The 27,500-nt window shown below is 37.1% G+C and overlaps 1 protein-coding gene across 12 annotated transcripts in view; it reads left to right on the top strand.

Moving 5' to 3' along the window:
- Positions 1–27,500, top strand: part of ptprsa (protein tyrosine phosphatase receptor type Sa) — a 363,573-nt gene that overhangs the window by 25,020 nt on the left and 311,053 nt on the right. Inside the window, exon 1 of one of the 12 annotated variants that reach the window (XM_089133614.1) lies at positions 9,995–10,013. The exons of the other annotated variants lie outside the window; for them this stretch is intronic. The gene's annotated coding sequence lies outside the window, so the exon portion shown is untranslated. Of the gene's footprint in view, positions 1–9,994; positions 10,014–27,500 lie in introns of those variants that run through there. 12 annotated transcript variants of the gene reach the window in all.

The raw sequence follows: 27,500 nt of genomic DNA, 5'->3' as shown, positions 1-27,500 counted from the left end.
ATACTGCTGAAACAAAGACACCTTCATCTTGGATACACACCAAAAATCAATTTCAAAGTGAACTATCCCTTTAAAAAACTGAGTCTTTTTTTATGATTCAAGCATAGCTGTTTCGAAACGAGACATTAAGTGCATTAACACATATAAATATTAAAATGAACTCTCATTTTTACCTCCCCACTTTTCAAGAACCATTCTATAGATTTTACACTTGCAAAGATCAACTCCATTATGCAGTGAAATATTTCAGTGTCACTGTAGTAAACGAGGCCGTGATGTATCTCATTTTTAATATTCATCGCATATTTAAATGCATGGACAGGACCGGAGAGTTTTGTCATAAAACCAGACATTCCAGAGTAAATGTTTTTTTTTTCTTCTTCGTTCACGTTCTCACTCTTCATTATCCTCCACATGCGTGCGGCTTTTGATTGAGGTGATGAGCCTTAGCGGAGGCATATTCTTTTCAGCTCGTTCTCCATTCATTTCGTAATTCCTACACTTTTCATCGCTCTCAGCTCCTCTGCCACTGAAGCTGCGATAATTCTATTACGGAGACAAAAGCCAGAGATCCGTCAGGAAGACATTGAATGGGAATGTGTGGAGGTTTGAATTAGAAAAGAGAGGACGACACCATCATATTGTTTGATTAACGCTATTTATAGAATGTAGGTTAAGCATATGGAAAAACAAGGATAAAAGGTGTGTAAGACTTGAATATTTAGTAACTTTAGGATGTTTGATGTGTGTGACGGTAATGACAGGAATGACATTTCTCACTTTTTATTGGAAAAGTTGGATAAGTCTTGCACGTCGATTAAATTCAAATTTTAATAACGATAAGAAACTGATTGTTTCTGAAGTAAATTAACTTATACATTAAAAAAAAATACTTTTTTTGTGTGACGGTAATGACAGGAAGGACATTTCTCACTTTTTATTGGAAAAGTTGGATAAGTCTTGCACATCGATTAAATTCAAATTTTAATAACGATAAGAAACTGATTTGTTTCTGAAGTAAATTAACTTATACATTAAAAAAAATACTTTTTCATGAATATTTTTAAGTCAATTTCACATATGGAATTAAGTAAAGGCTACTTAACTAAGTTGAGTGAAAGTAACAAAGAAAGTAAGTCATTTTAACTTGGCTAGTAAAAGGTTAAGAAATATCTATTTAGTTTAAGTTTACTTTGCAATACATTTCTCTCGCACAATATAACGCGGAATTAAACCACTCATTTAAAGTACATGTTTTACTTAGAAACAATGTTAGAAACAACGCAGAGACCTCAATACTTGGACAATACACAATTACGGTAACATTTGATTGATCGTTTTTTTGAGCACTAATATAGAATCTACTTAGTTTTTTTAACTAACTTTTTCACGTCGTTTTTTACTCATTTTTATCAGTGTACTTATCTTAACCGATTGAGAAAATGGTGGTAATGACACCTAATAAAGTTATTGTCAAAATCTTAGAGTTAAATATTTTCATGTACATCATAACCAAATATGAATTTCTGTGGAAAAAAAGGAATTGTTCTCTAAAACAATTGCTCTCGTGTTCACATAACGGTAATGATGGAAATATATGCGTATTTATTATAGTAATCATTTTAAATAAATAAAAAAAATAACGGTAAAGATGGAAATATATGCGTATTTATTATAGTAATCATTTTAAATAAATAAAAAAAATAACGGTAAAGATGGAAATATATGCGTATTTATTATAGTAATCATTTTAAAAAAATAAAAAAATAACGGTAATGATAGAAATATATGCTTATTTATTATAGTAATCATTTTAGATAAATAAAAAAAATAACGGTAATGATGGAAATATATGCGTATTTATTATAGTAATCATTTTAAATAAATAAAAAAAATAACGGTAATGATGGAAATATATGCGTTTTTATTATAGTAATCATTTTAAATAAATAAAAAAAATAATAATAAATTCACGGTTCCCAGTATAGTCAAATCTACATGTCTTCAGACAGCTTCAACATTTCTCTCATTATCACAGTTTATTCGCTATAGTTTAGATAAAGGTAATGAAATGTCAAGAACACAGTTTGACTGGTTTTGTCCGTCCTACAGTTCGACTCTCACACATGAATTATGTTGAATATCTGTTGAACTACACAATTAGATAATACCAGTTTAGCTCAACCAGTGACCAAGCAATGCTTAATGTTGTTCAGTGTGTGTAAAAAGAGCATTAGCGATTACAGAAAACACACTTTAGCAAAACATCATCAGCTCAAAGTGGAGGAATCATTATTGTTTTTTAAATGTTACTGGTAGTCACTATGAAGAATATTTGGGTATAATATGTCACAGTTTACTTTATTTTACTCTCCTCACAAACATAAAAGAACCATAGTATCCTGCACACACTAGGTATCTGAATACTTTTAGCATTTACTGTAAGTGTCATTACCGTCATGCAGAGAATAGTACGCTTGTTTTAGATCCACTGCTTCATGCAATAAAGCTTGATGAGCAGGTAAAATGATCCTCATGTCACATAATCGTCCTCCTTCTTCACCTGTGATCTGATCTAATGTGTTTTTACAGGTCGCAGTGCTGTGAGTAATATAAGCTGGGTTTAACTGATGATATTTACACAAGTGCTCGTTTTCCTTGAAGCTTCATTTGAGTGTATGACTGTTCTTAGCTTTATATTGCATGTCGGTATGGTAAAGGTCAGACCTTGATAGCTCAGTGAAAATGGGAAAATTTCAATAACTAAACACTTTTGATATTAATGTGCTGCTATCTAAATACAACTCTGAATAATAGTTAACACTACATTTATACATTTACTGAAGGAGTTGCTGGCAGTAGCCTCTGAGTACTTGCTTCCAGGGTCTTGCTAGAGTGCTCACGGGGACACCTAGGGTTATCAGGGTGGTAACTAGTGAGTTAGAACTTCTAGAGTGTTTCCATGGTGTTCTGTGTGGTTTCTATGGTGTTTTATGTGGTTACTAGGGTGTTTTGGGTGGTTAGGTAGTTACTAGGGTGTTCTGGGTGGTTGCTTGGTGGTTTCTAGAGTGTTCTGGCCTAGAGTGAACTAGGGTATTCTAAGCAGTTACTAGAGCGTTTCTAGGGTGTTCTGGATGGTTACTATAGTGAGTGGTTGTTGGGGTGTGCTGGGTCGTTTTTTATGGTCTTCTAAGTAATTTTTATGGTGTACTGCGTAGTTACAACTGTAGGTGGTTGTTGGGGTGTTCTGGGTTGTTTCTATTGTTTTCTGGGTCGTTTCTATGGCGTTCTGGCTGGTTACTTTAGTAGGTGGTTGTTAAGGTGTTCTGGGTCGTTTCTATGGTGTTCTGGGTGGTTACCATATTAGGTGGTTGTTAGGGTGTTCTGGGTCGTTTCTATGGTGTTCTGGCTGGTTACTATAGTAGGTGGTTGTTAGGGTGTTCTGGGTGGTTACCAAAGTAGGTGGTTGTTAGGGTGTTCCGGGTCGTTTCTATGGTGTTCTGGGTGGATACCATAGTAGGTGGTTGTTAGGGTGTTCCTTGTCGTTTCTATGGTGTTCTGGGTGGTTACTATAGTAGGTGGTTGTTAGGGTGTTCTGGGTCGTTTCTATGGTGTTCTGGGTGGTTACCATAGTAGGTGGTTGTTAGGGTGTTCCTTGTCGTTTCTATGGTGTTCTGGGTGGTTACCAAAGTAGGTGGTTGTTAGGGTGTTCCGGGTCGTTTCTATGGTGTTCTGGGTGGTTACCATAGTAGGTGGTTGTTAGGGTGTTCTGGGTCGTTTCTATGGTGTTCTGGGTGGTTACCATAGTAGGTGGTTGTTAGGGTGTTCCTTGTCGTTTCTATGGTGTTCTGGGTGGTTACCAAAGTAGGTGGTTGTTAGGGTGTTCCGGGTCGTTTCTATGGTGTTCTGGGTGGTTACCATAGTAGGTGGTTGTTAGGGTGTTCCTTGTCGTTTCTATGGTGTTCTGGGTGGTTACTATAGTAGGTGGTTGTTGGGGTGTTCTGGGTCGTTTCTATGGTGTTCTGGGTGGTTACTGTAGTAGGTGATTGTTAGGGTGGTCTGGGTGGTTACCAAAGTAGGTGTTTGTTAGGGTGTTCTGGGTGGTTACTATAGTAGGTGGTTGTTAGGGTGTTCCTTGTCGTTTCTATGGTGTTCTGGGTGGTTACCATAGTAGGTGGTTGTTAGGGTGTTCCTTGTCGTTTCTATGGTGTTCTGGGTGGTTACTATAGTAGGTGTTTGTTAGGGTGTTCTGGGTGGTTTCTATAGAAGGTGGTTGTTAGGGTGTTCTGGGTTAGTTTCTATGGTGTTCTGTGTGGTTGTTAGGATGCAAAATTTAGTACTTGGTATGAGCAGTAGTATTGATGCTTAGCAAACAACAACACTAATAATAAACATCAGGCAGCTTAATTCGAGTTAATCATGCAGTTTTATTTTAGTATCAGCTCTTTAATTTTTAAGTGACTGTTTTTCTGTCTTGTTTTGTTCTCATCTGTTTATTATTTTTGAGTAAAATTCTCAGTTGTTAGCGCCTGACAACCTCACAAAGCGCCAAATAATCACTCTCGACTTTTCAATGCCGCTCACTGTCGGTCTTTATTAGCGATTCCCTCAGCTGAAACTACCCAAATTACACATAATGAAATCCAATTAACATTTGGAGTCAGCAATTAAGTTGCTTTCCAGAGGCCTGATGTGAAAAGAGAGCTTAAGCGGCTGGACGCTTAGCATTAGCGTTAGCGACGTGCCTGCAAGCCCATGTCCGAATGTTTACAATCCACTCGACGGCCCCGTTCGTCCTCTCAGTCAGATCCAAATGCCGTGTTTGCCGAGTAAATCTAAACTCAAGACAGGTAACTGCTGTCTGAATGTGAAAACAGTTTAGCTGTCCTCTTAAAGGAACAATTCGCTCATAAATTATAGTTTTTATATAGCTCTAGATGTTTTAATGTTTCTGTACAACACATGAAGAGAAATGTTGGAGTGTTTTTATGCAGTCCTTGTCTGTCAAGGCCTAATATATATAGACTACTATTATGGATCATTTTTAATGGTGATTTTTATTCCTTTTTTTTAGGCTGTAATCCTCAACTGCAGTTATATAAAAATATAAATAATTCTTAATAACTTCATACTTTTTACTAATTCATTTTGTGAAATAATTCAATTTTTGATAACATTAAAAAAAGAAAAACAATATTGGTTTTATGAAATTGGTTTATTTACAAAATGATTTTATCATAATACTGATTTAAAATATTTTTTAATGTTTTGGAAATTCTTTATTAAAATCAACTTGACAAAATATTACATTGTAAAAATGAGCTGTTGAGTAACTGTTGCATTACCCTCCCGAATACTCAAATAATCATTCTTACGGTCAAAATAAGATTTTGCGAGTCGTGTGGAACAGCATCTCTGAAAAAGACGAGCGCTCTTCCCTTCATGGCTTTTAAAGTGCATTAGACCTTCATTCCCTGATCCTGCTCTTTCCCCCATCTAAAACATGAAGCTTGCCGGGTTAAAAGGCTCCTGCTCCTCTATCAGTCCCTCTCCGGCTCTTTGTTGAGTGGCTCGGCGGGGGAAAGGGGTTTGATGTACTGACTAGAGACTCTTGAAATCAGCGCGGCCCATCTGATCTCTCGAGCCCCGGCCGCCGAATCGCCCGACCAATCAGGAATCAGGATCAGTGCGGACACGACTTTCTGTCTCGAAACGCTGGATTCGAGTTGATAAATAAAGCGAGGCATTGCCGGGAATGAGAAAACGCTCTTTTCTTGGGATCTGGCAAGCGTCCCGGGACGCTTCTGACTTCAGCAGGTATCGGCTCCATCTGGCTGATTCGTGTCTGATGCTATCTGCTCGAAAGGAACTGGTTTATTCAGAGAATACATCAGGACAGCAGAGATGCTGAAGATACGAGGCTGTGAGGGCCGGTGCCGGGCTTATCAGGCTCTGTAGCTCAGTGGGCGGGGCTTATCAGGGTTCTGCCGGTCAGTGGGATGGTCTTGAGGGTGATGGGCGGGGCTTATCAGGACTCAGCAGCTCAGTGGGGCGGAGCTTGAGTGTGATGGATGGGGCTTATCAGTGCTCTGCAGCTCTGTGGGCGGGGCTTAAAAAATATTATATTTTGAGATTTGTATTTTAATTTATATTGAGATTATTATGATTATTTTTTTTGTCCTGATGTCCTATTAAAATCTTATCTGAAAATATTTATTATATTCTTATTTTATTTATTATTTATAATAATTTTATCATTATTTATTTTATTTCAATTGATTTCGATATTAGGTCCCGTCTACATAAAGGGAAAACTCAGGTATTTGTGTAAACGTGGCCTTAGTGTTTTTGCAGTTTAAGAAGATTAAATTTTATTTAATCTTATTTTTAATCTTTATTTAATTTTATAAGATTAAGATTTATTTTATTTTTTTCATTTATAATTATTATTAGTTAAACTAATAATATAACAAAAAAATTACTTTTTTATTTTTAAATTCACTGATATTATTATTATTATTATTGAATTTTGAGATTTTGTTTTATTCAATTTATATTTTAATTTATTGTTTTTAGATTAGTATTATTATTAATAATAAACTCTTTTAAAGCCAACTTAGCTAAACAAATTTTTACTTGTATTATTTTATTTATTTGTTTTGAGATTAATATTATTACCTTATTAATTATTATTCTTATTAATTATGTTATTAATTATTTTCACAATTTAAAGCTGAAATACTTTTTCTTTTTTACTTTTTCATTTTCATTCCCCTTCTAAAGTCAAGAAAAAAGATTATTTAGTTCAGAGAAAATTAATATCACCAAGTCATGCCTTAAAGCAAATCAAAAAATGTATTACAGCGCACGCAGCGGCTTTTGGCGAGACTGATTTAAATGACACTACAATTTAGTTAGAAACAACCAGACTGTTTGAGAAGTAAAATTATATTTATGTGCAAAGATAATTAGATTTTTCTCTAATGCATAAACAAAATAACTAAACGACAGATTAGGTTTTAACTTGACAAACTCGTCTTTGATCAAAAGCTACAATCGTGTGTAAGACCTGGAAACAAATCTGTGAAAATCATAAAACAGACGCAGCCTTTTTCATCGACATGAATTTCTCAGCTTTTCGTGACTTCAGAGGATTATTGAGGTGACACCGAAACACATCTCGACTCTTTCCCTTCAGACACCAGAGAGTTCGTCATTAACCCTCATTGATATTCAACGAGCACACGTTTCTCAGATGAACGCGGATGAAGGATCTATCAGAAAGTCATAACGAATGATAAATCATGTGTTGTCCTTAGTTTCTGGCTGTTGCCCGCTTTAATTAGTCTACTTTGGGAGCAGAAGAACATGAATAAAGATGAAAACAGTGAAGTTATGGTGAAGCTCAGGGGCCGTCGGTGGAACTGAGATGCCACTGACACTTTTAGTGGAGTAATTATTGTAATTAATGCGAGATGATGACCTGTACGCTTGGGCTTTGAGGCATGGGAGATGGAAATGACTCGGTCGCCAAATATTCACACTCTCAAAAACGCTCAAAAACCCAATTTGTTTTTTTTTTTCAACCCAAGGGCTTGGTATATAGAGGATATATAGAATTTGACCCAGCAAATTCGGTACTTTTATTTTACTCATTATACTGGATTAATTAATTTTTACTATAGTACTAGCTTATTTTCTGATTAACGTTTACAGATTAAATCCTCAAAACGTTTTTAAAAAAAATACTGGTTTGCATGATTATTCCTTCATTTATTTAATCATATTTTACAGTGTAGCATATTTTATATAGTTCTGAATACATATTGCCTACATTTAAGCTTGTGTAACAAATATTAGAAGCAGAAGTTAAACATAAGTTATTTAAGTGTAATTGACCAGTCTCTGTTGTCCCGTTTCCACCGTAACGGCGCTGGATCTCGTGTTGTGTTCAGCGGGATACTTCTAACTTCAGACCGTCCTCCTGCGTTTCATTCGTTGCCAAAATATGCCGTGACTGACTCCATAACCTGTCCATAAAAGAAAAGCCAGTGATAAATAACTCAACCTCTGGGTCGTTACATTTGACCCAGGGTCTGGGTTAGACAAAAACTACCCAAACACTGGGTTGTCACATTTGACCCAGGATCTGGATCTGGGTTACACAAAACTTCCCAAACATTGGTTTGTTACATCTGACCCAGGATCTGGGTAACATAAAATCTACCCAAACATTGAGTTGTTATGTCTGACCCAAGATCTGGGTTACACTAAACTACCCAAACACTGGGTTGTCACATTTGACCCAGGATCTGGATCTGGGTTACACAAAACTGCCCAAACATTGGTTTGTTACATCTGACCCAGGATCTGGGTTACACAAAACTACCCAAACATTGGGTTGTTACGTCTGACCCAAAATATGGGTTACACAAAACTACCCAAACATTGAGAGGTTTCATCTGACCCAGGATCTGGGTAACATAAAATCTACCCAAAAATTGGGTTGTTACGTCTGACCCAAAATCTTTGTTACACAAAACTACCCAAACACTGGGTTGTCACATTTGACCCAGGATCTGGATCTGGGTTACACAAAACTACCTAAACATTGGTTTGGTACATCTGATCCAGGATCTGGGTAACATAAAATCTACCCAAACATTGGGTTGTTACGTCTGACCCAAAATCTGGGTTACACAAAACTACCCAAACACTGGGAGGTTACATCTGACCCGGGATCTGGGTAACATAAAATCTACCCAAACATTGGGTTGTTACATCTGACCCGGGATCTGGTTACACAAAACTACCCAAACACTGGGTTGTCACATTTGACCCAGGATCTGGATCTGGGATACACAAAACTACCCAAACATTGGTTTGTTACATCTGACCCAGGATCTGGGTTACACAAAACTACCCAAACACTGGGTTGTTACGTCTGACGCAAAATCTGGGTTACACAAAACTACCCAAACACTGGGAGGTTACATCTGACCCGGGATCTGGGTAACATAAAATCTACCCAAACATTGGGTTGTTACATCTGACCCGGGATCTGGTTACACAAAACTACCCAAACACTGGGTTGTCACATTTGACCCAGGATCTGGATCTGGGATACACAAAACTACCCAAACATTGGTTTGTTTCATCTGACCCAGGATCTGGGTAACATAAAAGCTACCCAAACATTGAGTTGTTATGTCTGACCCAAGATCTGGGTTACACAAAACTACCCAAACATTGGGTTGTTACATCTGACCCGGGATCTGGGTAACATAAAATCTACCCAAACATTGAGTTGTTATGTCTGACCCAAGATCTGGGTTACACTAAACTACCCAAACATTGGGTTGTTACATCTGACCCAAGATCTGGGTAGCATAAAATCTACCCAAACATTGGGTTGTTACGTCTGACCCAAAATCTGAGTTACACAAAACTACCCAAACATTGGGTTGTTACATCTGACCCGGGATCTGGGTAACATAAAATCTACCCAAACATTGAGTTGTTATGTCTGACCCAAGATCTGGGTTACACTAAACTACCCAAACATTGGGTTGTTACATCTGACCCAAGATCTGGGTAGCATAAAATCTACCCAAACATTGGGTTGTTACGTCTGACCCAAAATCTGAGTTACACAAAACTACCCAAACATAGGGTTGTTACATCTGACCCAGGATCTGGGTGACATAAAATCTACCCAAACATTGGGTTGTTACATCTGACCCAAGATCAAAACAACCCAAATTTTGACCCAAAAGGCAAAACCCAGGATTTGGGTAGAAAAAAATAAAATAATTTTTTTAGAGTCCAAGTTGTTCAGTTTGCAGTAAAGTGTCACCTGACTCATTTTGCGGACTAAAGGAAGTGTTCATCTGGTTTTGTTAACAGTACTGTATTTTTATCCTCTTTGACGGCTCCTGACGTCAGAGCGGCGTGAACATGCTTCGAAACGCCTCTTTTCCCCAGAAGTCGCTCGCGTTTGGAACGACGTGAGGGTGAGTGAACGATGACAGGATTTTCATTTCCAGGGAATGATTCCTGGAAAAAAGGACTTTAAAGTCTTCAATATTGCAGATAAGTCTCATAACATGTGCCTCACCCCTAACAAATGTGGATTGAGGAGTCGCACGTAGCCGAGAAACATTTGCCATGGCCCCCTAACAAAGACGGATGTCTCTCGTTCAGAGGAGCTGATGGAGAGCCCGTCAAATTAAGTGAGATCACGGAGGTCTGTTGGCACAGCAGCAGGGGAGCGTATTTTTTAATAAAAGGAAGAGTGTGTGTTCCTCGAGTGTGTGTTTCCCAGTCTGACAGGCACATGCGCCATGCTGCGACTGCACGTCTGTTGCGTGGGCTTGTTTCTCAATAAGAGCGAACAGGCTCCCGCTCTATTTGCTGTCCATCTCATCCGCTCTTTGTCATTACGATCCTGGGTTTATTTCCTAGAGGTATTTCTTTTGAAGGGATGAAAATTCAATTACAGAGCGATCCTTTGATTTGCGTAGCATCTGGGTCATGCCTCTCCGGAAAGGGGTTGGCAAAACGTAGCACGAAAACGCAAAGGAGATTCGCAACCTGCAAAGTACGACCTAAACTTAGACAATAATTATCCTGTTTATCTGCGAATTTTTAACTGTAGCTTTCCAAGCTAACTTAAGAATGATAACTATTATGTTAACAATAACTTTAACTATAATGATAAGGATAACGTTAACGATAACATTAACAATAAGGAGGATAATAACTATGATAACGATAACGATAACTTTAGCAAAAAGGATAACCATAATGATAACGATAACGACAACTTTAGCAAAAAGGATAACTATAATGATAACGATAATGATAACTTTAGCAAAAAGGATAACTATAATAATAACGATAACGTTAACAATAACTTTAGCAAAAAGGATAACTATAATGATAACGTTAACGATAACTTTAGCAAAAAGGATAACCATAATGATAACGATAACGATAACTTTAGCAAAAAGGATAACTATAATAATAACGATAACGTTAACGATAACTTTAGCAAAAAGGATAACGATAATGTTAACGCTAACGATAACTTTAGCAAAAAGCATAACTATAATGATAACGTTAACGATAACTTTAGCAAAAAGGATAACTATAATGATAACGTTAACGATAACTTTAGCAAAAAGGATAACTACAATGATAACGTTAACGATAACTTTAGCAAAAAGGATAACTATAATGATAACGATAACTTTAGCAAAAAGGATAACTATAATGATAACGATAACGATAACTTTAGCAAAAAGGATAACTATAATGATAACGTTAACGATAACTTTAGCAAAAAGGATAACTATAATGATAACGATAACGTTAACGATTACTTTAGCAAAAAGGATAACTATAATGATAACGATAACTTTAGCAAAAAGGATAACTATAATGATAACGATAACGATAACTTTAGCAAAAAGGATAACTATAATGATAACGATAATGATAACGATAACTTTAGCAAAAAGGATAACTATAATGATAACGATAACTTTAGCAAAAAGGATAACTATAATGATAACGATAACGATAACTTTAGCAAAAAGGATAACTGTAATGATAACGATAACGATAACTTTAGCAAAAAGGATACCTAAAACTATAATGTTATCTATAACGATAACTATAACGTTAACCATAATGATAACTGTAATGATAACTATAATGTTAACTATAACTATAAGGATAACATTAACTATAATGTTAACAATAACATTAACAATAGCTATAATTATAACCAAAACGTTAACTATAGTGATAACTATAATTATATATAACGTTGTCATAGAATCGCTATTCTTTTAAATATAGTAGGCTACTTTATTGCTGACATGCTAAAGTTTAACTATTCCCTGTATCTGAAAATCTTTGTAGATGTAATTTAGAAGTGGTTTTGGAGCTGTCGCGCTAGTTTTGCACCGTTAGCAAAACAAAACGATTGGCATTAGCCTGTTTGTTTTGAAGGTTATTTGTCAGTGCCGTGGAGGACGTGTTTTAGCTTGTGATGCTAGAAGTGGGTGAGTGAGCCGCCCTGTTTTGATGGATACGGAAAGCACGCTAGTCCCACAGCAATTAGCTTCTTCTCCGCTAGAGCCGAACTGTCAGGCTGATGGAGTCTCTCTGGCCCCGGCTGTCAAGATGTCCTGGCGGAGTCCAAACAAATGCTTCCATCCATGTGTTTGCTTTGTGTTTGCCCTGCTCTCTGACTCCTCTTCACTGGATTGCAGCGGGATTGAACCGCTCTCCTCCGAGGCTTCAGCGGAGCAACGCTAACATCAGCTATGAAACATTTAGCTGCAGTTCTTTTGTAGTATTTGTCGAGACTTTTGTAGTATTTTTATTTTCTTGAAGTGGGGAGGGGGGGGGTTGTTTATTTATTATTTATTTATTTATTTATTTTAATTGGTTAGAGAGGCACTGACACTAAATTTCTCAGCCGATACTGATAGCCGATTATTCATAATGATATTTTGTTTTTTTATTAGGGAAAATAAAATGAGGGGGACAATCTTAGAGGTTGAAATTAACAACAGAGCTATTATATTCAACTGTTTATGTCTAGATATGATATTTAGACTGAAATAAAAGCTTAAATGTTAGAATGCAACTCAACATAGTTTTCATAAACACTTCTTCATGGTTAATTTATTCAGACACACATATATAATTAGCAGTAAATAAGCTCTTCTGTGGTGTTTTATAGCGAACTAACACACTGAACGCAAACGCGACATTACGTAATATTGTTCTCAAGCTGTTTTATTGACGTCTTTCCGCGGTTGAAACACACATTGAACGATTACACGAGACGTGATACAGATTTCAGTAAGTTTTACTGTGTCGTTCAACATACCTTCTGATGTTCATGTTTTTTTCTAGATATAACTCGTATTAACATGAACTGAAGCGCTACAGTGATCGAACGCCACATTTAAGACGCCATTTATTGTGTGAATTTCTTGATAAAATGTACATAATTTGAAAGCTGAGGTTTCTTATCAGAAGTAACGAGACAAGCTCTTTGTGATTGGACAGTAGACGCTACAATAATGTTTAATGGGGGAAAAGTGCAGATCTGGCAACCCTGGCTGAAACTACGGGTGATCCAGAGGCTCAAATAAAGCCTGCATTAACTTCGCTATTTCCGTTAGAAAATGGTGATTGTAAATGCATTGCAATTGAAATGTACTGCAAAATGTAATTATTTTTGTGTTTTTTAGGAACTTAGAAAGTTGTGCACATAATTTTTGTTCTGTTATGATTTTTTTTTCTGTATTTCGATTGCATTTTTTAGCTAAGCCTCATGACTTTCACTGTGCGAGCGATGAAGCCTGGCGACATTTGGATTTCTTCTTGAGTTCGAGGTGTAAAGTGACCATGTCAGATCTGTTTGGGGGAAGTTCTGAGATGCAATGTACATTCACATTTCCTCAAAACCTGATTTGGCCTCTTCCTCACATCCTTTCAGCATCTTTTTCAGCACATTTTTTTTCTATGTGTCATTCTTGGCCAGAACTTGAGTTGACATATCTATTTATTGATGGGTTTTGTAGTGTAGAGTGCTGTGTAAGTATCGACCCGCTCTGAAGCCTCTCGGTTCTTATCAGCACATGCTGGACGCTGTGTTAGATAAGCTCATATCTGCTAAATCAGACACCGTCGCAATAGCATGCTGCTGGAAATCAATGCTTTAAAGACACTCGTCATGTGACCACGACCGTTTGCTAAACATATCGAGCTGAGGGAAGAAGATTCAGATTTGCGATGCTTATATTTCAGGCATCCAAGTCCTATCTACTTCAAGGGGGAATCCTGAAATCTTAAAAACTGCTTGCCCAACTCATAATTAAGTTACATATTTCAAATCAGAAACAAAATCTGACACGAACAGTCCCATAAATCATGTTTCTTCTGCTCAAATAGCATTAAAATAAGTGTATTTTTCATGTGCAGTCTTAAGAGCTGGGAAGCGATGACTTTATTATAATAATAACAAAATAATTATATGAATTGTAATAATAATAATAAAACGAATGAAACTATAACAACAATAATTAATAAACAACAATAATAATAAAAATCATAATAAAAAAATTCTATATAATAATATAATAAATCATAATAATAAAAATTCGTTACTTTATATATCGCTTTTCTGGGTACTCGCTTGCTGTACGATTGGCTCTTTTATTTAGAAGGCGGGACTTACAGGGGCAACAAAATATTGCATTTTGCATGTTCTCACTGTATATAAAGTGTTTGGGAAGACTGGACCTTATAAATGACCACCATTTTGAAAACGTTAGAAAATGACGCAAACGTTTAGCGATGAAAAAATGCAACGATATTCAGCTTTCTCACTTTTCAGCAACTCACTCATTTCGCGACTGAGACTCAACTTGAGTTCCACTACAAAACGCTCTAATAATAATTTGTAAAATAATGTTATTTTGAGCTTGTTCTGCGAAGGATACATTCTTCAGGCAAGATGAGACTAAACGACTCTAGCGGAAATAAAGCAGAAGATCTGGTTATATTATGATGCGTAGAATTTTTTGAAAATTAGCGCAAAATTACGTAGTTACTTGTTTGATAGTCCAATTAAGTAAATACTTTAATTATAATACTTAAATAATTTAATAATATTAAAGTATTTAAAAAATATTAATACTACTAGTAATAATAATAATAATCATAATAATAATGGATTATTTAAAAAAAGAATAAGTAGTACTCCAGTTAAAAAAAAATGCATTGCAATTGAAATGTACAATGTTTCATAATTTTTTTTTCAACTTTTTTTTTTCGGTAACGTATTTTTTTTCTATATTTCGATATTCGCGTTTTTTTTGTTGTTTTTTTTTAGCTAAGCCTAACGACTTTCACTCTGTATGAACGAAAATAATATTTTGGCCCAAATAGTTGCGTAAGTATTTTAAATATAAACAAATCTCTCTGTTTTTCGCTCTGTGTGCCATATTTTTTCATGAACGAGTCTCTGTTTGTGCATTTCGTAGATCACATGCATTTCTTTCTTAACTAATTACATTTCTGTTGCTTAAAGAAATTATGCGCACACGTGAATGTATTTGACCCCGGATGAAAGTGTTTTGTCAGAAGTCCGGGTGTATATATACGTGCGTGTTACGAGGTCTCCGCTAATAGCCGTACGGTGTCCCGCCGTCGGACGTCTCTGACTTTGATGTTCACCCCTCCTCGTTACGTGTCCCCGCGCTCTCATTATCATTCTTGCCAAATTACCTTTGAAGTTGTTTTTAATTTTCTAAATTTACACCCTTTCCAACGCCTTCTTAACAGCTCATTAGGCTACGAAAGCCCAGCATCCTGACTAAAACACTGCATAATTAAAAGCGATCGAGCTTCTCAAACTTGTACGGGTGACGGGTTTTGACCAAACTGTGTTTGTTTCACCAATTAGGCTTTTTCCCATATTCAGCTTTCTTTAGTGTGTAGTGTTGCTGTTTGAGCATGAGCAAGTGTTTCCAAAGTCCCTCCAGTGGGAGTTCTTCTCTAAATCAGTGTCAGTGTTTCTGAACTCCATTAGTTTCTCCCGGGAACGAACACGTCACAATATTCCTCATAATAATAATAATTAATACGCAGAATAAAGGGGCGGGGCCTGATTGAGTTAGTTAGTAGTGTATGGAAGGGGCGGGACATTTCCCAAACACACCAATCACACCATACTGATCCAGCCAACGAATCGGAGCACAGTGTGCTTCATAGAGACAGGAAGTAAACAGAGCGTTACTGACAGACTGGGAAAAGAGGGGCCGCAAGAAAACACTGCAAATGTTTAACGATGAAAGATTCAACAATTTTCAGCTTTTCTCACTTTTTTCAGGCAAAATGAGACTTAAAGACTCTTTATAAAACGAAATATCTCGGAATAATCTGGTTATTATGTGGTGTATAGAGCTATTTAAATAGCGTCAGTGAGTTTCCCCGGTGCATTGTGGTGTTGGCCTTTGAGAGCTGGTTTTATTCAGTCGCTGTGAAAGAAGCCAGAGATCATCTGATGAAACATGGACCTGCTGTTGTGTGTTTCACTCACGGCTGAAGGTTGTGTGTTTAGCAAGCCAAAATCTATATCACACACACAGTGCAAAGAAATTCAATGCAATTCAATTGTAAATCTTCTTCAGTTGAAATATTCCCTGGTTCTCTGAAATTTTAAAGACTGCTGATTATAGATAGCATGAGACCGATCATAATTGATAACGCGAAGCAGCGTTTCCATATGCATGATTTCAACAAGATACGGCACACTTATTCTAGATTACTTCATGAAAAACCAATTACCTCGTGCTAAAATGACAAAACAGTGAGACCTGTGGAGCTGTTCTCATTCAGCACTGTTTGGAAAAGAGCATATGTGATATATATCTACTATATGTTATCTGTTCTCCACCTAGAGAAAGCTAAAGCTTGAGCAATGTATATACAAAATATTTGTATATATATATATATATATATATAAGTGAAATTATATACATATATAAATTATATACCCTGATAGCAGGAGAGAAAACGAGACTTTTCATTTTTTGGATAAATTATTCCTGTAAATATTGTTGATTTGTTACTAAAGTTGTTTGCTTGCACAGAGGAACTGGTGTGTTATATAATAGTATTTTTATAGTAGTGTTATATTATAATATGCGAAATATATATATATATATATATATATATATATATATATATTAGGGCTGTGCAAAAATTAATTGCGATTAATCGCATCCAAAATAAAAGTCTGTGTTTACATAATATATTTGTGCGTGCTGTATATAATTATCTTGTATATACATGTATAAATACACACACATGCATGTATTTATTTATTTAAGAAAATTTGTTATTCATATATAAAATATTTATATAATATAGATTATGTATTTATAAATATATACAGTATTTAAGCGCAAATAATTCTTAAATATATGCATGCATGCATAGGTATTTCTATATACAAAATAATTATATACAGCACACACAAATATATTATGTAAACACAGACTTTTATTTTGGATGCGATTAATCGCAATTAACTTTTCCACAGCCCTAATATATATATATATATATTAGAGCCAGACCGATATATCGGCCGATATCAGGCATTTTCCATAATATCGGTATCAGCAGTTATAATGGCCGATAAATGAATATTTATAAAATAAAATAAAAATGGACGAAACACACTTCAATCATCTCTCCTTGGCCTGTTATATTGAAAATGTATGTTTTACAATTTGCAGTATGATGTTATCTATTGCTAATCATAGACTAGCTAACCACAAAGCTAGCTAATGCCACTATCATCAGTGGAAGACCGCTAACGTTAACATTAATGAGCTTGGAAACCACAATGAACTTTTTCAGCCTAAATAAAGTAATGATTACTGTATTTATAACTAGCATATCTCTAGTTACAATCCCTGCATTGTAAAATGTAAGTTATACTTTCGAGGAGTGAACATTTAGACATAGAGAAAAAGTATCAAACGTATCTTGTGCATTAAAGTTAGCTTTTCATTTACACGTGTGTGAAATCCAACAATATGAAATAAAAAAAAATATCGGCCGATATATCGGAATATCGGATTTTAAAACCCAAAAATATTTGTATCGGTATCGGCCTTCAAAATCGTTTATCGGTCGGGCTCTAATATATATATTATATTATATATATATATAAATTAAATTATATACATATATAAATTATATACCCTGATAGCACACGTACATCACAGAAACGTTTATTTGATGTGTGTTTACATCTGGAAGACGTATTTTTTAGAGTGTTTGCTCGTCTGCAATACGTCTATAGGACGTTTCCTGTCAGATGTCAAATAGACGTTTAGAAGATGTCTTTAAGATGTAATGATTTAGAATGTATGTTAAACTGACATCTTAAAGATGTCTATCAGATGTTAAACAGCTTTCCAGATGAAGTGATCTTTAACAGACATCTTGCAGACGTACGTGTGCTATCTGCATTTTTTATTAGTTTTATATCAAATGTAATTGGAGCATTTAATAAATTATCTCTCTCTCCATACATATATATATATATATATATGTATATATGTATATATATATATATGAAAAATATTAGATTTTAGCCCTTAAAATAATTTCTCGCCCTTAGCATCGCCCATATATATATATACATAATTTAATTACAGTTTATTATATTAAATATATTTAATCATTCGTTTACAAACAGGTTCTCAAAATAAAGACCATTCAAAATAAAAACTCCTCTCTTTTCATAAATTCCCCAAACACTTGCTTGCCTATAATGTTAAATATGCCTGAAATTCCCATTTAATCATTTCTATTTTTCAGCTAGCGTGTAGGCTAATTAGGGCTAAATTGAAATATCCTGCTCGCGTCTCTAAAAACACTTAATAGAAGCGAAGACGCTGAATCACTCGCATTAAGCAATTATCACACAAACCTGCTTAATCTGATCAGCCTTTAATAGTCGAATCTCCGAGGTTTGAGAGATGAGCACACACACACACACACTGCGAGTCTCGGGGAACTTCATGATTTATTTGGGTGTATTAGCATTGTTGTGTAGGAACAAATGCAGCGGCGCCGTATATTCCGCATTAATGGCGGCATTAAAGCCTGAATGTCCTGAAGCGTGTGATAAAGTCAGTCTGATGCTTTTATCCCGTGCTTTCTCACGTCAACACACACCGAATAAGCAGCAGAAGCAGCTCCAGAACATTATTGTTTCCTCCTCACCTCTAATAGGATTTCTGCGGCGCGGTGAATTACTACGAAATAACAACAATAAAACACAAACACACGGACAGGGATTTCCGCGGAGTCTCCACGGGCCCGCGAGTGTTATGAGTGTTATGATGAGCGAGGTCGTTTGCAATATTGGACCTTTCTATCATCCCGCTAGCGGAGAGAGTCAGATCTCGGGCCGGCTACGAGGATTGTGTGGATGAGGTCATGAGGACCAGGATGAGCCATGAAGACTCAAAATTAAGACGTTTTTATGGAATATTGCAGTGTTTGTTGTTGTAAATGATGGATCCATGCACATCGTGTGCCTCGTAATCTTGAATTAAAATGAGTTCGCCTCCCTCTTCTCTGCTGACTCTCTACCGGTGCGAGGGCGGGGCGACCTGTCACTCACAGGAAATCCACCAATAGGAAACCACAATCATCCAATCAAGAGAAAATTAAGCCCCGCCCACATTTATTGTTCGTCCAGAAGCCGTTTCGATATACAGTACGGTGTGTCTGTGTGTATATATAACAGATTGGCCTATATAAATATGTATATTTTTTTAATGTTACCTATTTTTATATAGCCAAACATATCTATTATTTATATAATTTAATATGATAATTTATAGCAAAATACCCTACGCCCCATGAGGCCTTGCGTCAAAAGTGGGCGCGTCTTCCGGTTGGAAGTAAACAAAGCGCGACTTGACATGCTTGACACTCGTTCATTCAACAGTTGACAGTCATTCAAGTTATAGCGATCCAAACTAGCTAACGATGTGGGAACACAACCTCAACGAAATGAAAAAGGGTGAAATAACAGTACCTTTACCCTCCGCAGTAGTATTATAATAACATTATTAATAATCAATACTCATCAAGGCATGGTGACAGACAGTTGTGTGAGCTGACAAACAATTAAAATAAAAAATACACACTTAGTCATTGTGCTTTGGAGTTTATTCGAAATTATAAATGAATGTGCTGCTTGAATACATTAACTGGCACATTTGGTATTCTGTCAACTCCTGAGTTTAGGTGTGACATCAGTAGCGAACAGCCAATCACATGCTGAGAGAGTTTATAGAATATTAAGAATTTAAACAAACGTACACAGGTAGATTCGTCGTCTTTTGGGAGGTGATGAAACGCTAACGTTACAGTCGTTGGCAGGATCACTCTGATTTCGTTTTCGTCTTATGTTCAAAACAATCACGTTTAAGCCACTGAATTAGTTTAGTCCGGTTATACATACAACCGCGAACAGCACATGTTGTCCCTGAGCTCCGTAACGACATCTCTCATAAAGATTTGCGTCTTTAAATAGTAAAATAATTCTCAGAAAAACAGCTAGCCTCTTCGCTAGGGTTGGGTATCGTTTGAATTTGAACTATTCTGATTCCGATTCCTTGTTTCGATTCCGGTTCCTAACGATTCTCGATTCCGATTCTTTTAAGAGGCAGGGTCAAAAAAGTTTAGCTAACCTTGCTAACCAACGGCCTTTCTGAAGGAAATAATCCTTTCTGAAGGAAATACTCCTTCTGTCACAAATGTTGCATTTTGCCGAGATTTCGTTATTTTTAGAAAAGTGAAGCCACACTTTGGACCGCCGACGTAAGCTACTCATGTTCGACTCGCGCGGTTATACCAACACTTCCGGTAGACGCTTCTTCGTTGGTGTTGTTCAGCGGTTTCTTCTTCCGGTCGGCGGACCATGAATATCGAAACTAGGAATCGAAATTTTTACTTTTGAACGATTCCAGGAAAAACGAAAAGTTAGTCCCGGTTCCAATCGATACTCGATTCTCGATACCCAACCCTACTCTTCGCTAACTAACACACAAAATACCATTGGAATGCTACTTCCGCCGCCTTACCGGAAGTTTCACCCACTTTATTTTTTAAAGGAGCGCCCCTCGGAAACTTCTGGATTCAATAAGTGTATTTTATTTGAACTCTATGCATTAGCATTATACATGTTCACAAACGTTATATTTTTGCACTTTTGAAGCATTTCTGCAATGATTCCCCAGATAGCAAACTGACATTGAATCAACATGGAAACATGACATCGAAACAACGTTGATCTGACATTGTTTTGCTCATCGAATTAACGTTGAACCAACGTCAGACGCGTCATTCTTTCAAAACTTACGGAAAATCAACTTGAAATCAACGTTGTTTCAACGTTATGAGTTGATTTTCATTTAGCTTTGAAGAATGCCGCGTCTGACGTTGGTTCAACGCTAATTCGATGAGCAAAATCAACGTTGTTTCGATGTCATGAGAGACGTCGTTTCCACGTTGATTCAATGTCAGTTTGCTGTCTGGATCACGCCCGGGGTAATTCATTTTTCCCTCGATCTGCGTTAGATTGAAGTAATAATTCTCTCCTGAATTAATCCCGGGTGGAGATGATCTGGCTAGTTGTTTACCCGACTCAATCAGCACCTGAAATCCGTCTTAAATTATATTTAAAAAAAGAACCGGCTAGGCTAAGACCGCAGCTAACCACCTTGTAGCAGATTTTGTCAGCAGGGAGGTAATGCTAATGGGCGGGTGAGACAGATTTTAATTAAAACTTTTATTCTCTTGCATTTTTTTTTTCCCGGAGATACCGAGGAATGAGTGAGGAATAATTAACATCGCTGCGGGAGCCGTTCCAGTGAGTTTTATTGACACGAGACGCGGTTGCCAGATGTGCCACGGCACAGATGCGCTGCCATGCTAACGCTAAACTGAGCAGAGTTATATTTGCACTTGCAATTTTTATTGTTATCTATTTCAATAACACAACTCTCCTGTGTAAAATCACATCTTTAATGGAGACGAAACCCAGCCTGTGTTGTGCTATATTGAGGTCTGTTGAATTAAACAGGCCCATTATGAGGGTTTCAAATGCAGAAAACACAATGAAGCGCCAAAAAAGAGACTAGTTTATTCTTAAATACTCTTTTTTGGAGGTGTAAACTTGAAGAAAGTAGCTTTATTTTGAATCCAGTTTTGAGTTCGACATGGGAAAGCTTCAGAAGAGTGTAAAATGCTGTTGTGAAAGTGAATGTTTGCTAATGCGTTTAATGTCAACATTTACGTCACAATCTGACGTATTTCTAACCAGGAAAGGCAAATAAAGATGGCAGCCATTTAATTCACTCCAGTGAATGTCTGTGTCTCTGTGTCGGTATTATAGAGCTACTTGAGTGAAACTAACCAACTCTGAAAATATATCCAGACATGACAAGGTTTTCAAAGCACTTCTGTGCCTTATTTCTTTCTTTAATCAGCCGGCTATATAAGTCGTTTTATCATCTTGACCTGCTTTATTTTTCATGTTCAATTGGGTTTCTTTGAAAAATCTCAATACATCAGACAGAGTAAAGTGATGGCGAAGGGAAAACTGTCCTTGAATTAAAGCACACAATTAGCTGTCTTTTATCTAGGTTTGCATGATTTGCTTGAGGATTGAAGCTGGTTTATTTGCGTCCCTCGTGGTCCCCTTGGCGTTACGGATGTTATTTGGCCCTTGGCCTAAACAAGCTCCGGGACCCCTGGAGAGAACCTGAACTCCACTTGAACCGTTTCTTTAATTAAGGCGTTCTAGAAGAGAAAAATAGATGTTTAAAGGCATTGGTTCAATGATTGATTCACTTCTGTTTAAAATCAGTCTGTTATTATTATGTTCAAATTCACAGTATTTTTTCATAAACATCAGACTGGGGCAAGTTGGGGCATTGCATTTATTAAATTATATTTCAAAGTAAAAGTTTATTATTTTTATGCGTTTGTATTTTGCACTAAAACCACTTGGCAACCACACAGAGCACCCAAAACTGCTTAGCAACCACATAGCAATGGGTTGGGGGACACTCTTCCATACACTTTGGAATCCACCAAAATAACAATATAGCAACACCCTAGCAACCATTCAGAACTTAGCAACCAGACAGCCACCGAGAACACCATGGCAACTGCGTAGCAAGGCTTCAGCAATCACCCGGAACACCTTAGCAACCATAAATAGCATATCCACTTTAGTGTTCATCAAAACAAACCTGCATAGCAACGCCCTAGCAACCATTCAGAACACCTTAGAAACCAGACTGCAACCCAGAACACCATGGGAACTTCGTAGCAAGGCTTCAGCAATCACCCGGAACACCTTAGCAACCATAAATAGCATATCAACTTTAGTGTAAAAAAAAACCCTGCATAGCAACGCCCTAGAAACCATTCAGAACACCTTAGAAACCAGACTGCAACCTAGAACACCATGGCAACTTCGTAGCAAGGCTTCAGCAATCACCCGCAACACCTTAGCAACCATAAATAGCATATCCACTTTAGTGTCCATCAAAACAAACCCACATAGCAACACCCTAGCAACCATTCAGAACACCTTAGAAACCAGACTGCAACCTAGAACACCATGGCAACTTTGTAGCAAGGCTTCAGCAATCACCCGGAACACCTTAGCAACCATAAATAGCATATCCACTTTAGTGTCCATCAAAACAAACCTGCAGAGCAACGCCCTAGCAACCATTCAGAACACCTTAGAAACCAGAATGCAACCCAGAACACCATGGTAACTTCGTAGCAAGGCTTCAGCAATCACCCGGAACACCTTAGCAACCATAAATAGCATATCAACTTTAGTGTCCATCAAAACAAACCTGCATAGCAATGCCCTAGCAACCATTCAGAACACCTTAGAAACCTGACTGCAACCCAGAACATCATGGCAAACTCCTAGCAAGGCTTTAGCAATCACCCGGAACACCTTAGCAACCATAAATAGCATATCAACTTTAGCGACCAAAAAAAAAACCCTGCATAGCAACGCCCTAGCAACCATTCAGAACACCTTAGAAACCAGACTGCAACCCAGAACACCATGGCAAACTCCTATCAAGGCTTCAGCAACCACCTATAGCACCTTAGCAACCATAAATAGCATATCAACTTTAGTGTCCAAAAAAACCTACATAGCAATGCCCTAGCAACCATTCAGAACACCTTAGAAACCAGAATACAACCCAGAACACCATGGCAACTTCGTAGCAAGGCTTCAGCAATCACCCAGAACACCTTAGCAACCACAAATAGCATATCAACTTTAGCGACCAAAAAAAACCCTGCATAGCAACGCCCTAGCAACCATTCAGAACACCTTAGAAACCAGACTGCAACCCAGAACACCATGGCAAACTCCTAGCAAGGCTTCAGCAACCACCTATAGCACCTTAGCAACCATAAATAGCATATCAACTTCAGTGTCCAAAAAAACCTACATAGCAATGCCCTAGCAACCATTCAGAACACCTTAGAAACCAGAATACAACCCAGAACACCATGGCAAACTCCTAGCAAGGCTTTAGCAACCACCCATAGCACCTTAGCAACCATATAACAATTGCAAAAACAGATTAACATCCATCCACTTTTGTGTCCACCCAAACGACCACACAGCAACACCCTAGCAACCATTAAGAACACCTCAGAAATTCTATAGCAATATGCAAAATAAAAAACACCTTAAGCAAGAACACCTTAACCTATAGCAACACCCATGCAACCACCCAGAAAGTCCTAGCATCATATTCACCAGTTTGGAACAGGCATGAATGTAAAAAGGTCTGCTTTTATCATTGTAATAATTCTTTACTTCCAGAGACACTGAGTCAGAGAAGTCCTCGCCCTCTTTACCTTTGAAACACAGCTCGTTACCGCCTCCTCAATAATTCACCAGCGTCTTTGCATCATGTATTATGCATGCGCTTAAGGAAAGCACCTTCTAATTTAGCATCACCGTCTCCCTCGCATCCCAAAAACTCCACGGCGGTTCGGTTGCTAAGCGATGATGTCACCGTGGAGTAGCTCGGGAATGATTGACAGGTGCCATGCGCCCGAAAGCGATGGATTTCCCCAGACTCGGCTCCAAGAGAAGCCCTCGAACGCCAGTTTAAAAACCATCCCGTGGTTCATTTGTGTTCAGATACTGATAGAGAACTAATTAGCCGCTCCCGCAGGCTAATTCAGGCACGCGTTATTATGAAAATTAATGAATGGGCTCCTTGATGGATATCACTCAGTCGAGTTCCAGTCACGGCGCGTTTACATTATAAATGTAACACATTATGACATTTAAGCGATAGTCTCACTCTTGCAGTTATGAATAAGCGATTCATGAGCCTCGTCCGGGTCTGTTATCTTCTCCAGTTCATATTTGTTTATTTTTTTTTTTTTAAATGACAAGAAACGACGGCAAGAGAAGCTGCTGCAACACCCAGAAAGCCACTGCTCATTAGAGAGGGCCACAAGTCGACCAAGAGGCATCAATTACCAGTGAGGGACATGGATCATATTTATAATTACACGGCATCGTGAACCATGAAAATCGTAATGTGGTTTAATCACCAGCTGTCTGTTCCCGAAGATCTCCAACGCTCCCTAACAAACGTCTGTTTTGATGACAAGCCTATCAAACGTCGTCTGGACGGCGAGCTGATGAAATCTGCAGGTTAAGTCAATGTGGGTTATTAAGTAGAGATGGGAATTGTATGTAATTTAATGACTGTAATGTTTGAGGAAGAAATATTAAAACGTATTTCATAAATTCCTTTATTTTCATAAAACACACGTGTCAACTAGTCAGTAACTCGAGTGTTTTATAACAGGTTCTTGGTTCATTGGGTCAGACCTGATTAAATGTATTGTGGTAGTCAGAAACTTAAACTTATATGTTTTTAAGATTCTCTAAAAATAACTGGTTCATATTCACTGGTCATAGACCTATTATATAAGCTACGAACCGGTGGATTCACTTTTGAATCTGAGTTTGCTAATGTTTGATTCACTAAAAAGAACCGACTCATGTAGTCATTAGTTCGGGAATCAGTGTTAAGTAAGTGATCACTTTGTATATGTGTTTGATTCACTAAAAAGAATCGACTCATATTCATTCATATAGGAATCATAGTTTACTGATCATATTGTACGTTTGAATCACTAAAAAGGACTGATTGAGAATCTGAATGTAATTGTTGTGCTCGATAAAAGAACCGACTCGTTCGGTAACCGGAGTTTGATCACGCTGTTTTTAATTCACTAAAAAGAACCGAATCATGTAGTTATTAGTTCGGGAATCAGTGTTAAGTGAGTGATGACTCTGTATGTGTTTGATTCACTAAAAAGAATCGACTCCCGTTACTCTTTTGTTCGGTAACCGGAGTTTGATCACGCTGTTTGATTCACTTAAAAGAACCGACTCATGTAGATATTAGTTCGGGAATCAGAGTGATCATTCTGTGTGTGTTTGATTCACTAAAAATAATCGACTTCTATACTTGTTCGTTCGGTAAGTGGAGTTTGATCATGCTGTTTGATTCACTTAAAAGAACCGACTCATGTAGTTATTAGTTCGGGAATCAGAGTGATCACTCTGTATGTGTTTTATTCACTAAAAAGAATCGACTCCTATACTCTTTTTTTTTTTCGACTCCTATACTCGTTCGTTCAATAACCGGAGTTTGATCACGCTGTTTGATTCACTAAAAAGAACCGACTCATGTAGTTATTAGTTCGGGAATCAGAGTGATCACTCTGTATGTGTTTGATTCACTAAAAAGAATCGACTCCTGTACTCGTTCGTTCGGTAACTCGAGTTTGATCACGCTGTTTGATTCACTTAAAAGAACCGACTCATGTAGATATTAGTTCGGGAATCAGAGTGATCATTCTGTGTGTGTTTGATTCACTAAAAATAATCGACTTCTATACTTGTTCGTTCGGTAAGTGGAGTTTGATCACGCTGTTTGATTCACTTAAAAGAACCGACTCATGTAGTTATTAGTTCGGGAATCAGAGTGATCACTCTGTATGTGTTTCATTCACTACAAAGAATCGACTCCTATACTCGTTCGTTCAATAACTGGAGTTTGATCACGCTGTTTGATTCACTAAAAAGAACCGACTCATGTAGTTATTAGTTCAGGAATCAGAGTGATCACTCTGTATGTGTTTGATTCACTAAAAAGAATCGACTCCTATACTTGTTCGTTCGGTAACTGGAGTTTGATCACGCCGTTTGATTCACTAAAAAGAACCGACCATATAGTTATTAGTCCGGTAATCAGTGTTTGAGTGATGACTCTGTATGTGTTTGACTCACTAAAAAGAATCGACGCCTATACTTGTTCGTTCGGTAACTGGAGTTTGATCACGCTGTTTGATTCACTAAAAAGAACCGACTCATGTAGTCTTTAGTTCGGGAATCAGTGTTTGAGTGATGACTCTGTATGTGTTTGATTCATTAAAAATAATCAACTCCTACACTCGTTTGTTCGGTAACTGGAGTTTGATCACGCTGTTTGATTCACTTAAAAGAACCGACTCATGTAGTCTTTAGTTCAGGAATCAGTTTTAAGTAAGGGATCACTCTGTATGTGTTTGATTATTAGTTCGGGAATCAGTGTTTGAGTGATGACTCTGTATGTGTTTGATTCACTAAAAAGAATCAACTCCTATACTCGTTCGTTCGGTAACCGGAGTTTGATCACGCTGTTTGATGCACTAAAAATAACCTGTACATTACATTTGCATATTAGACCATTTTCTTCTTTTTATGTATAGGCTACTTAGTGTTGGTGATTGTGATTTATTAAAGGATTCAT

Source organism: Pimephales promelas, chromosome 2 (assembly GCF_988280905.1).
Source record: "Pimephales promelas chromosome 2, fPimPro1.hap1.1, whole genome shotgun sequence".
Taxonomy (NCBI): Eukaryota; Metazoa; Chordata; class Actinopteri; order Cypriniformes; family Leuciscidae; genus Pimephales; species Pimephales promelas.
Note: the sequence above shows the minus strand (reverse complement) of the source record. Positions and strands in the feature narration are given on the sequence as shown.